The 11,050-nt window shown below is 39.8% G+C and overlaps 1 protein-coding gene and 1 long non-coding RNA gene across 6 annotated transcripts in view; one reads left to right on the forward strand and one right to left on the reverse strand.

The window, feature by feature from the left end:
- Positions 1 to 11,050, reverse strand: part of LOC105689997 — an 83,966-nt gene that overhangs the window by 26,279 nt on the left and 46,637 nt on the right. The gene's annotated exons all lie outside the window — the stretch shown is intronic.
- The window catches only part of LOC125500650, a 36,818-nt gene that overhangs the window by 12,797 nt on the left and 12,971 nt on the right, over positions 1 to 11,050 (forward strand). For 4 of the 5 annotated variants that reach the window (XR_007278083.1, XR_007278081.1, XR_007278082.1 and 1 more), the window contains exon 2: positions 9,573 to 11,046. This is a non-coding gene — a long non-coding RNA (uncharacterized LOC125500650). The remainder of the gene's footprint in view (positions 1 to 9,572; positions 11,047 to 11,050) is intronic. The other variant, XR_007278085.1, reaches the window with a different exon arrangement.

Consider the following 11,050-nt stretch of genomic DNA (forward strand, 5'->3'; position numbering starts at 1 on the left):
TTCTCCCCCGAAATTCGTCGCTCGAATCTGGACTGGAAAGATGAAAAATTGGGGAAAAGTAAGGTGGTAATTTGGTCAAAGATTAAAAGCGTTGTTGACTGTAAGGTTGTCAAAAATATGTGAGGTATAAATTTTATGACAATTACAGTGATTAGTTTCTCTGTACGTACCTACTATAGGTACCTAAATCGTGACGATGCGACGAAGATTACGTGTAAAATATTCGGGAGGATGAGTGGTCGTCCATTATAAAAAATTTTGACAGCGATCATGAGAAATTATTCTGGGATAATACTAGTCTAATATATTGATGATCGTTGATTGGACGAATGTGATTTGGCATGTGGAATACCAGTCATGATTAACGATCAGAGATACCCGAGGTTATCGTCCGCGAAAACAGAAAATTTATTCAAAAAGCATGAGGCAAAAAGAAACTACTCATTTTGTTTCAACGATCTTTTAGGCTCCATACTTTTTTAACGGTATGCGATCATCGGAGATTTTTTTTTTTTTAAAAACACATCGAATAGATACGACGTGATATAGTTCGAACGAGGCGTAAATCGAACTTATAATCGTATTGCGAAACGGGGAACCAGATCGAATGACAAAAAGAGGTAAACTAATTAGCTATTCGTACGTATATGACAGATTAATTTGCCGTTATTAAGCGCTAATTAGAAGAAATTTATTTCCTTCATTGATCGTTTGTTTTATTTATTGAGTTTTCCATTTTTTTTTTCCTTCCGATTTTTTTTTTTTTATTTTCATCCAATTTACCGCTACACGTATATCCTTACCTACCCCACTGCGATCTGTGGATACGCGATTTTTATTGAAAAGTCGTAATAAAAATTAGGGCGATTCAACTTGTGGGAAATGAATAAAATTCTCACGAATAAGTTGGACAGTTGTTCAATATTTCTGCACAGAATCGGACGAAGGAAAAACTGAATAAATAAATAAATTATTCACGAACATTGCGAAATTTCATCGATACGATGTGATGTTTTATCGAGGAGAGTAGCGCACGTGCAAATTTTTCGAAACCCGTCAAATTTGATTTTCCATTTCGTAGCAGACTGAAAAGCGACCGTGAAAATGGAACCGTCAATTTGGAAAACCGTAACGGATTGTGAATCGTTTTTTTTTTTTCTTTCTGTTTCGTTTAACTGTTTTACTTCTTTTCGTCGTGAATTCCCAATTTGGTTTTGATGAGAAAAAAAAAAAAGAAAATTCGTACGTTTTGTTCGGCCAATGGAAAATTTTCACCGCGTTAGTTTATCACGTTTATAATAACGCGTGTACGTGTTGTACAACGTGTGTTGTACGGAAAAAGAAGTGTGAGTTACCCGGAATCACCGGATGAAATGTGATTTTGTTACACATTTATTTTTATTCCACGCAGGTGTGGATCATACGTGTAAACCATTGTGATATTGTACACGGCGTTACGTAACTCTCTTCCATTTTTACTATTTTTTTTTTTTTTTCTCATTTTTCATTCTCGGTTCGTTCTTTTTTTTTTTGTTCTCTTTTCTATTCTTTTTTTCGCAAAATTAAATCGGTATTAATTCGCTCTGCGATAATAGCCATCGTGTTCAAGCTACCGCGAACCGTGAACTGCGTTAAACCGTACCTAATCTACTCGCAGACACTAGAAGCTCGGTGTGCAAATCTACGGCGAAATTACACTCAATCTTTTCTATAGATATGTAATTATACGTTGTGTGGCTGTGTGCTATGTACGTGCTTCTGTGTGTGTTCATACAGGTGTACATATATGTATACGCAAAATAATTGAGTACATTATGTACAAAATTATTTTACTCTCAGAGAATCGGAGTCAAGGTCGTCTCATATTCTGGTCATGTTCACGGTTAAGAATAAAAAAAGGAATGAGAAAGATAATAAACGACTGCTCTCCGGTGAAAAATGAAAAAAATATTAAGAAGAAGGAAGAAAAAGAAGAGAAAAAAAAAACTTTCGAAATTCGAGTAAAAAGAAAAGCTCGAGTGGGCATCGTACATGTTTTGTGTGTTGAGATTCTTTTAAACGTATATTTTTTTTTTTTTGTTCACATCCCGCGCACCTGAATTACGCAGATATTAATTATATTACATTTATTCATATTCGACGGCGCGCATGCGGTTATTTTCATTAATAATTCGACTAAGCAATGTACACGGTGGTCGAAATCGAACTTGGGAATGAATTATTCCCGAAAATTCAACGCCAGACGACCACAACGAACGTTCGACGCAATTGCCTATCAATTTCGCGCTTTTTTATCATTTTTTTTTCTTCAATTTGACAACGAAATAAAAACCTCGTTCTTCAGTTCCTACGAAAAAGAAAATGCTCAGTTTTAACGAAGATTTAAGAATCGGTCGAATTTCATTTTTGGACCACCCTGTGTACGATTTTTCAGAGTTGTCATTCATATCTTCTATCTGTACGATCTACAAAAATTTCATCGACGACGTATCAATATTAATTCTCATCGTTTCGCTCCCCTTCTCTCACTATTTGCAATCGATTGTTCGTAAACGGTAGCAATTTAGGTTGTAGAAAAAAAAATCAAAAACAAAAATAAATAGATAAATAAATGAATAAATTTAGCCACGGTTGCCCGCTACCGAAGCATACATGCATAAGGTATCGCGAGATAATCATCTCTTTTCAGTCGCGTGGCACTCGAAAAGGAGCTGAAAGAGCCATAATAACTATAACTGGACGTAGGATGTTTAAGAATATATTTAACACTCGATTATTCGATTCAACGTATCGATATCGAATCACGTATGCCACCACTCAATTAATTAGGAGACCGGATTCTTATCGGAATCACCGTTAATTTCATGCGAATATCATCCGAATCGTATTCGCAGAGAATATGGCGGTCGAAATCCTTTTTCTCCGTTAAAGACCCTAGACCACCTCGGTAATGATTTTCTCTCCTTGACTCCTGTTTCCGTTTTCAGTTTTTTCGTTATTCTGTGTGTCTCCGCAGCGTCGTCGCGTATATTAGATTCGAACAAAAGAGGAAGAAGGTCCCTTGGAAAAACTTGGGACAAATTGAAGATCTCTCGTAAAATTGGAAACCAGAAAAGCGAAGCGATTTCGATGTTAAAAAATTTAGAATCCTCGAGTGAGATGAATATTATATTTTTCGAATATTCTAAAATATTCAGCGTATGTGCTACGTCGCGCTGTTTTCTCCGTTGGTCTTCAGCGGTTTCACCTCCACTTTGAAAAAAGAAAAAAAACAAAAAAAAAAAAGAAAAAAAAAAGAAATGAAAAAATCTCACACACGTACCGCATACGTACGAACGCACACTTATGCAAAGTGCCGTTACAGCATTCAAGCTGGTTATACGCTACACCATCCATCGTGTTGGGTTAGGTTGAAAACTTTTTCAGCTGCAGGTTTTGAAGTGGACGACGTCCAATAACATCTAGCTAACCCGGCTTTGGTTAAAACACTCTGAATTTTTAGATAGATTTATATATCCGGCTGCTATGAGGTCAAACGAATTCTCCCAACGACAAATTTACGTTGCATATATGGTTTGCATGTACGTACGTGTGCGCGTTCTTTCTTTTTAGTTTTTTTTTCGAATGTGTAAGTTTTTCGGGGACTCGATCAAAATTCTACATCATTTTATTTTTCCACTCAACTCTTTCGATTCATTTCTTCGTTTTTAATCATTTTAATTTCACGTTACGCGCACACACATCGATCGACGAAACGATCGTCGTCGTCCTCATCTCGCGATAAATATTATACGTACATATGGAAATAAGCTCGGATGGGTCATCGCACTTATCTTTCATTTACCTTTTGACCTAACTGTGATCATAGTATTACTCATTGTACGTGTACCTACATTCGTTGTGTGCACATGCGGCCACCTCTTACAATTCTAAATGATATTCTAGATACGATCTAACGGACTTCGTTCCTTTCCTTTCATTCTTATTCTTTCTTTCTCTCTCTCTTTTCCCTAATTACGTTCTTTTCGTTTCGTTCGATTTTTTTTTTTCTTTCTTACAATTTTTTCCTCACTTCTTCTGTATTCCAACAGCCGTTACAATTAAATTGAATTTGAATGAGAAGAAAAAATTCACGCACAGCTATGACATGAGATTGGGGATACGTACATACGAGAAATGGAAATTAAGATCCTTCGAATCTTAGCGAAAGAAAAGAAAGAAAGGGAAAAAAAAACAGCGATCAGGAAGTAAAAATTACTTCTCAAAACAATGTGAGAGCAGCGTGAAAAGTTTTTTTTAGTTATTAGAGTAAAAAATTGAGTGAGAGAGCGATAGAGAGAGGGGGGAAAAAGAACCGAAATGCACAAGCGCGGTGTAATATGAAATGAAAGACAAGTGTGCAGTGAAATGAATCAAAAGGAGGAGAAATAAAAAGATTAAGAACAACCGCTGCCTACAAGGAAACAAATTAGGAAGATGGAGCTAAGACCGATCTCGCGAATCTCCTCCTCCTCCTCCTCCTCCTCCTCTTTCTCCTTATTCTTTTGGGCTGTGCAGTTGATGCAGCGAGAATTGATGATAAATTTCTTTCATATTTCCCCCGAGTTCGTTACGTGTATATATATATATTTATGTATTATACATATACATAACCCATTCGGTATACGTAACGTTTACCGTTTCCCTTCGCCGTTCTTTTTCTTCTTCTTCTTCTTCTTCTTCCTCTTCTTCATCTTCATCTCTCTCTCGCTTTTTTTTCGCTTAATTTTTATACGCCTTTTTACCTCGTCCAAAGCCAGTTGATATACCAGTTCTGCCGGTGCAACGCAACAGCACCACCACCACCGGCACCGGCACCGGCTAAACTCACAGCCTTTAAACGATTATGCGCGCTATCGAGGAAGTGCAGGGATTTTAAATTCGAACGAGGGGAGTCGATAGATTTTACGTAGGGTACGCAGATATCGTCGGTGTACTCCTTGGGATTTTTTCACCCTTCGTTTCGCCGGATGAATTATAGATCGGAATCGATCGTCGGAATTCTCGTTCCCTAATTCTCATGGGCTTCGGAAGTTCGTTCGAGTTGATATTTATTTTTATTTTTTTTCCCCTCGTTTTTCGAGCCGAATTACTTCCCGGGGGGAGTCGGTCGATTTCGAGACGATTATCGATACGTTGCAAGGATATATCGTGCGGATTACAGAAAGTGTAAATAATCGCTAACCGATCAAGCTGCACTTTCGAAAGCTCGCACACTCTCGGGTATAATAACGTACACGCGATTTCTCCTCTCTCGCTCGTTGGCCGATGCTGAAAAATTAATATCGCGCGAACGCCTGTGATCGAAAATTATCGTCCGCCCGTTTTTCGTAGACAACACGACGTCGATGGCCAACGAGACTTTTTTCCCAATTTCCAATGAGATTCGTCCGACGAGGGCGTTATCGCGAATCGAAATTTGAAATAAGCGATCGAAATATCGGTAGCGCGAAATTTCCCTCTCCCCCCCCCCCCCCGCAAAAAAGATTTGGCGAACTCTCCGGATTGAGGTGGAAAGGAAAGAGTGGGACGATGGGGAAAAAAAGAGAGGGAAAAACGAATTGCAGGAACTGCAGCGAAATACGAAGGGCCTTTCTTGTAGGCCTGACCAACGAACCAAAAAACATTGATCACAGTCCTGTCACAGTTTATTACACGTTGCGGTGCCCGTACACCATGAAAATTCGAACGCTTGAGTAGATACTCCCTCCCCCCCCTACCCCATCATCGCGACTTTCATTATGCGCTGGGCAATATAAGTGCCGTACATTTTTCGGCACAAAAGAATTGAAATAACGTTATCTCATGTATCGCAATTCTTCTCTCCCATGATCGTTTGTTACTGTTTATTTTTTTTTTCTTCGGACATCCTGAAACACTAGAAAAATTGTCACACCTTGTGACTCTGCTTTCTTTTTTCTAACTTCAATTTTTATCGGATCAGGTCCGCGGTACGTATTTGTAACGATTAGAAGCACGAAGATTTTTCTCTCCTTCGAAAAGCTCCTTCGACACCACGTGATACGTCGATGTTACACGACGCGAATGAATGAGTGTAAAAATTACGACAGCATATACGTTGGGGTGTTCGTTCATTCAAGTTACGATAATAATCGAACGAACGTGTCAAAGATACGTTACGTACGAATTGTATTCTTAAAAGCGTGTGCGCGATGCGAAGTAATCTGCGTGTCGTCCGGTTGTAAATAATGTATATAATGACGATAAATACGCACGTAAGGGATATGAAAAAGTAGAAGAGTTAAAAGGACGGATAAAAAATGTCGACGAATTTTTTCCAGACGATTTCATTCGATGATCAGGATTCAGGGCGTTCGAGATGAACTTGTAATTTTTGGTACCGGATGATAAATCGTAAAAATGTTTTTCTATTTTTTCTTTTAATCATGCATATATTTATTAACGGGTACTCGAGATATACGTGAGTTTTGTTTCGAGTCTGTCGCGTTTCGTCATCGATTCCTCCGGAGTCGGAGTATCGGGGTAGAAAGAAAAGTGGAAAAAGTACAGGCCATTTGTCACGGTTCCGTTACGGGGGCAGTTTCACTGCTTTGACATTTGAATTCCCCATTCTACTCTCGACTGTGTATATGTATACAGGTATCCCTCCGCAACTTCGCGTTTCCGAGCGTCCCGTTCGTACGGAAAGAAAAAAATTATTCCTACACAAATTCGATTAGCCGCAACGACCTCCGTTATTTTTTCAACGATCTTCGACTTTTCCCTCGTTATTCGTCGTCGAGTCGGCGAACGAAGGAGGCGGCCAAGTTGCACGTCGTGATATTTTGGGGTTGCGAAAGGTCCACGAGAGGCGTGTACTTCGCCGTCGAGGATGTCCGCTCTTCGTAACATGTAAGTGCGCAATTATATGTATATCCACGAGGATAACACCGTGTACGTTCGTGCGTTGTGCCGGAGGTACGAAAAGTCGAAGGGAGAGACGATCATGCGATGCGGCGGTGTTACGGGTGTATAGAAAATCACGTTGTACAGAGTGAGCAGAAACGACCGCAACGGCGGCAGGCGGCCGGCCGGCCGGCCGGCCTCTCGACGTACAGGAGGAACAGGAACGAAGTGGCGCAAGAACTTTTGGAAGGAGTTTGTTAGAGGAGGTGTAGAGGAGAACCCGACGGCGAAGGGAAATCGGGAGGCGAGGGGAGGTATGAAAGAGGACTCCCGGGTGCAACGACCCTTTCGCGGGTCAACCACCCCGCGGTTGAAGAACGGACGTTGTATCGTACATCGGCAACGGGAGGGACTACGTGGATTTCGGTTGCTCCGGGCCTCGCCGCGATGGATCCGAAAATCGCGAGTCCGAAAAGAAGAAGAAGAATGAGAGGAGGAGGAGGAGGACGTCGTTGAAGTTGAGGAAGAATCTGACGTGAGGATTGACGAGACGTTTTAACGCGAGGCTTGTTACCTTGTAGTCATTTATAAGGAGGATAAGGTGCACCGGGAGGTACGAGCGCGAAACAATCATTCATTATTCTCGGGGTAGACGGAAATTTTTATTTTCAACAGAAACAAATCTTAACGCGCTCGAAGGATGAGAAAAAATTTTTATCTTAGGAAATCCATCGCCTCGTCGTAAGATCTTTGATCGAAAAAATGGCGTTATTGAGACGTTCGGTGATCGATCGATCGAGATGAAAAAAAAAAAAATAAAAAATAATAATAATAAAAAAAAATCTTGTTACGTCGCGTAGACATTTTTTCCGATGGTTTTGGAGCGCGCAATTTATTCGGGGATCAGCGCTGCGCGGTATCGTTGAACGTCGAAAAATTCGTCGGATGAAAAATCCCGCGAAATGAAATCGGCCCTCGTTTATCACGGCCATCATATTCGGGGTCCGACGACGTACGCGTAAAATCTAGGAGACTTTTATAGATGGAGGGTAAATAGCCAGCTGAAATTCGCGGCACGCAGCAGATGAAAACGAAATATCAGCGGGGAAGAAACTACGTACGTAACGTGGCCCGGACGCCCAAGAAATATGGATAAGGGAAGATAAAAAATTGACGAACGGGGTTGGACGATAACCGATACACGAGATAATGATTACGACGACGATGATGATGATGATGATGATGATGATGATGATGATAAGGTATCGGGGTGATCCAGAGCAGAAAACAGCAGCTATTGTACTTTTTTTCTTCCTGTAACCCCCTGCAAGTTCCTATGCTTCCTTTTTTTTTTTTTCTTCTCTTCTACGTGGAACGGAAATCTTTCAACGAATCTGTGCCAGATTTTCATACCTCATCCGTTCATAGAGGAGAGCATAATTTCCAATCACATCGAAGAGTAGAAGAAATTCGAATCGATCGATTTCTACCAGATAAAGAAAATAATAAAAACACCCCGACGCAGGTCGTAGAATTTTCGTTTAATAACATCCCACTTGTTTTAATTAAATCCTTTGATTTTTTTCTTCGTCAGTTTTCGCGTGTTCGTTTATTTTCATAAAAGCATACGTGTTACACATATGTGATATCTGTAATCATTCGTCACTTCTATCAAAGGCCAGGATAGTTTTTTCTATTACTTTTTTTTCGAGCTCTATAAATTTTTTCTCTCTCCCTCTGATTCGTTATTTTTTTGTACAGTTCATTCCAGTTTCACCCTCCGCCAAAAAATATGATTTACCATCCACAATTTCTTTTATATATCTAGCCGCGTATACGTACATGCAATATACATCCTTTTCCCGCGGGAATTCTGTCATATCCATACAGCTGCAGCTAAATAATAACTTCTTTTTTTTTCTCCTCTGTTTTCTTTCATTTGGCAAAATATAGAAAAAGCTCGGTTCCACCCCGTCAAATTATTTTATTTACCCTAGAAAATATCTTTTCTCTCAAATTTTATTATCTGCGCTATTTCTTTTCGTTAGTAACATTGACTCACGATAACCGTTGGGAAAAATTCGTTGCTCAATTCGGTTGACGTATTCAATGAATGGTGCGAGCATAGTTTCTGCGACCCTCCAAGACGTCTAAAAAAGTTTCGTCAAGTTCGAATAATATTTAGCAAATAAGTGGCCCGTTTGACGTGGAATGTCCCATGTACGTACGTTGTGAATAGTAACTGCAGCGAGCTTTGCGATAAATTCAAATATCGTAGAGCATCTTGGAAGAGGTAAGAGAAAAATCTCCGCAGCCTGGCGCTGAGAGATAAGAATATCTTCGACACGCTTTCTTTATACATCGCATAGTTCTATCCACACGTACAAAACCCCTACACATATATTGCATGTATACCTACGCGATACGGACCACACCCGAAAGGAGATGCATTTGATTTTACTGTTGCCCCGATGTTTCGTTTTTTATTTTTTCCTCTCTTCTTCTTCTTCTTCTTCTTCTTATTCTTCTTCTTCTTTTTTTGCATCCCGTTTTTGCCGATAAGATTGCATATTTTATTTCTTTATTTCTTATTCTCATTTCGTTTCTGTTGCAGGTAGAATTTTATTTTGTTTAATTTTTTTTTTTCTCTTTATTTTCTCTTCTAGATTACCGGGGATCCGGCTACGTCGTATAACGTATACGTACACTTAAGATTTGAGAGCTTCTTCGAGCTTCTTCGGTGGTGAGGAGAAGGGACAATGGAAAAGATGAGGACGAAACTCTACGGCACCGGCAGGATCAGAATAAGAATACGAATGAGAATAAGAATAGAGATGAGGATCAGGATTGAAATGGAACTTAAATGTCGGATGACTGTCGCCCGGACTTTAAGCATGAGTATATAGAGGAAGGTATACGCATTAACTACCTTTACATAAGTTACACACATACTCGATCACACGTGTTGGATTTGGAAGCATCGAATGTGCCTCCGGTTTCTAAATATTTTTTACAGATCGTCGATGGGCAATTTCCCGTTGCAATCGATGCACTCGATCGATTTTCGTTATAATTTGCCAATTTTTTTTGGAACTCTAACAATTTATCGCAAATTACGAGTTACACCGCCGCTCTCTTCTTGGCTCGTATGATTTTCTCCTCTTACGTCGATAACAACAATAATCATTAAAATTATAATACAATTATTCTACGTCGCCAGCTCTCACCTGCGCTGTTTTATGAAACGATATGCACCTGCCGCTGATGCGGAGATAATAATTAAATATGATTATTGTCGCGTAATAATTTTGGCTGATTTTCTTCCCACTTTATTTTCTTCTATGTTTTTTTTTTTTTTTCTCTCCTTCTTTTTCCGCCGACACTCCGTCGAAAATGTACACAAAATTTTACATCCGCACGGACGAGAAAAAAAAAAAAAAAAAAAAAAACACAGAGCGAATTTCGTGCGACTCAAAGTTTTTCATCGCATCACAGGGAAGTGCACCACCGGCTAAAATGCATAATGACGTCTATGCTACGCGCATATATTGTTCAATACTCATATACGTCGGTGCGGAGGTAGGCAGCTGAGTGTAGTTTTTGGGTTTTGACTTTCTAATATCGCATGTCATAACGGAGACGAAAATGTCTCTCGCGTTGCGTAGCGACGTCGCGCGTAGCGTCTTCTCGCTCGATTGTAACGTGCGAAGCAAAATTTTTGAAGAAATTTCTCACGCATTTCCACGTCATTAGGATGTTCCCCCGGCGTGTACACACGTCACGTGTATATTTATAAAACGTAAATGGTACGCGCGTATGTGTTGAACCCCGTTTCAGTGGGAATCTAAAGCTCCGCAATTGTGGCTGAAACCCCGTCGCTCCAAGACAGATGGTCGGTGTCGCTCTTCTTCCCTTGAAATGAGAGAGCTACGAACCTATACATACACGTACACGTAGCTATATATCCCCGTGTATACGTAACGTTAACCCATATTTCATTATTTCCGTAAGTAGAGCAACAACGGAATTTCTCCGCTGTACTAACTTCTGCAACGCCAAATCTGACGGCGCCAAATGAAGAAAAAAAAAAAATATATATATATATGACAAACAGGAAACGAAACAACGGAATGAAGAGAGGTAA

This window comes from Athalia rosae, chromosome 4 (genome assembly GCF_917208135.1).
Source record: "Athalia rosae chromosome 4, iyAthRosa1.1, whole genome shotgun sequence".
Classification (NCBI taxonomy): Eukaryota; Metazoa; Arthropoda; class Insecta; order Hymenoptera; family Athaliidae; genus Athalia; species Athalia rosae.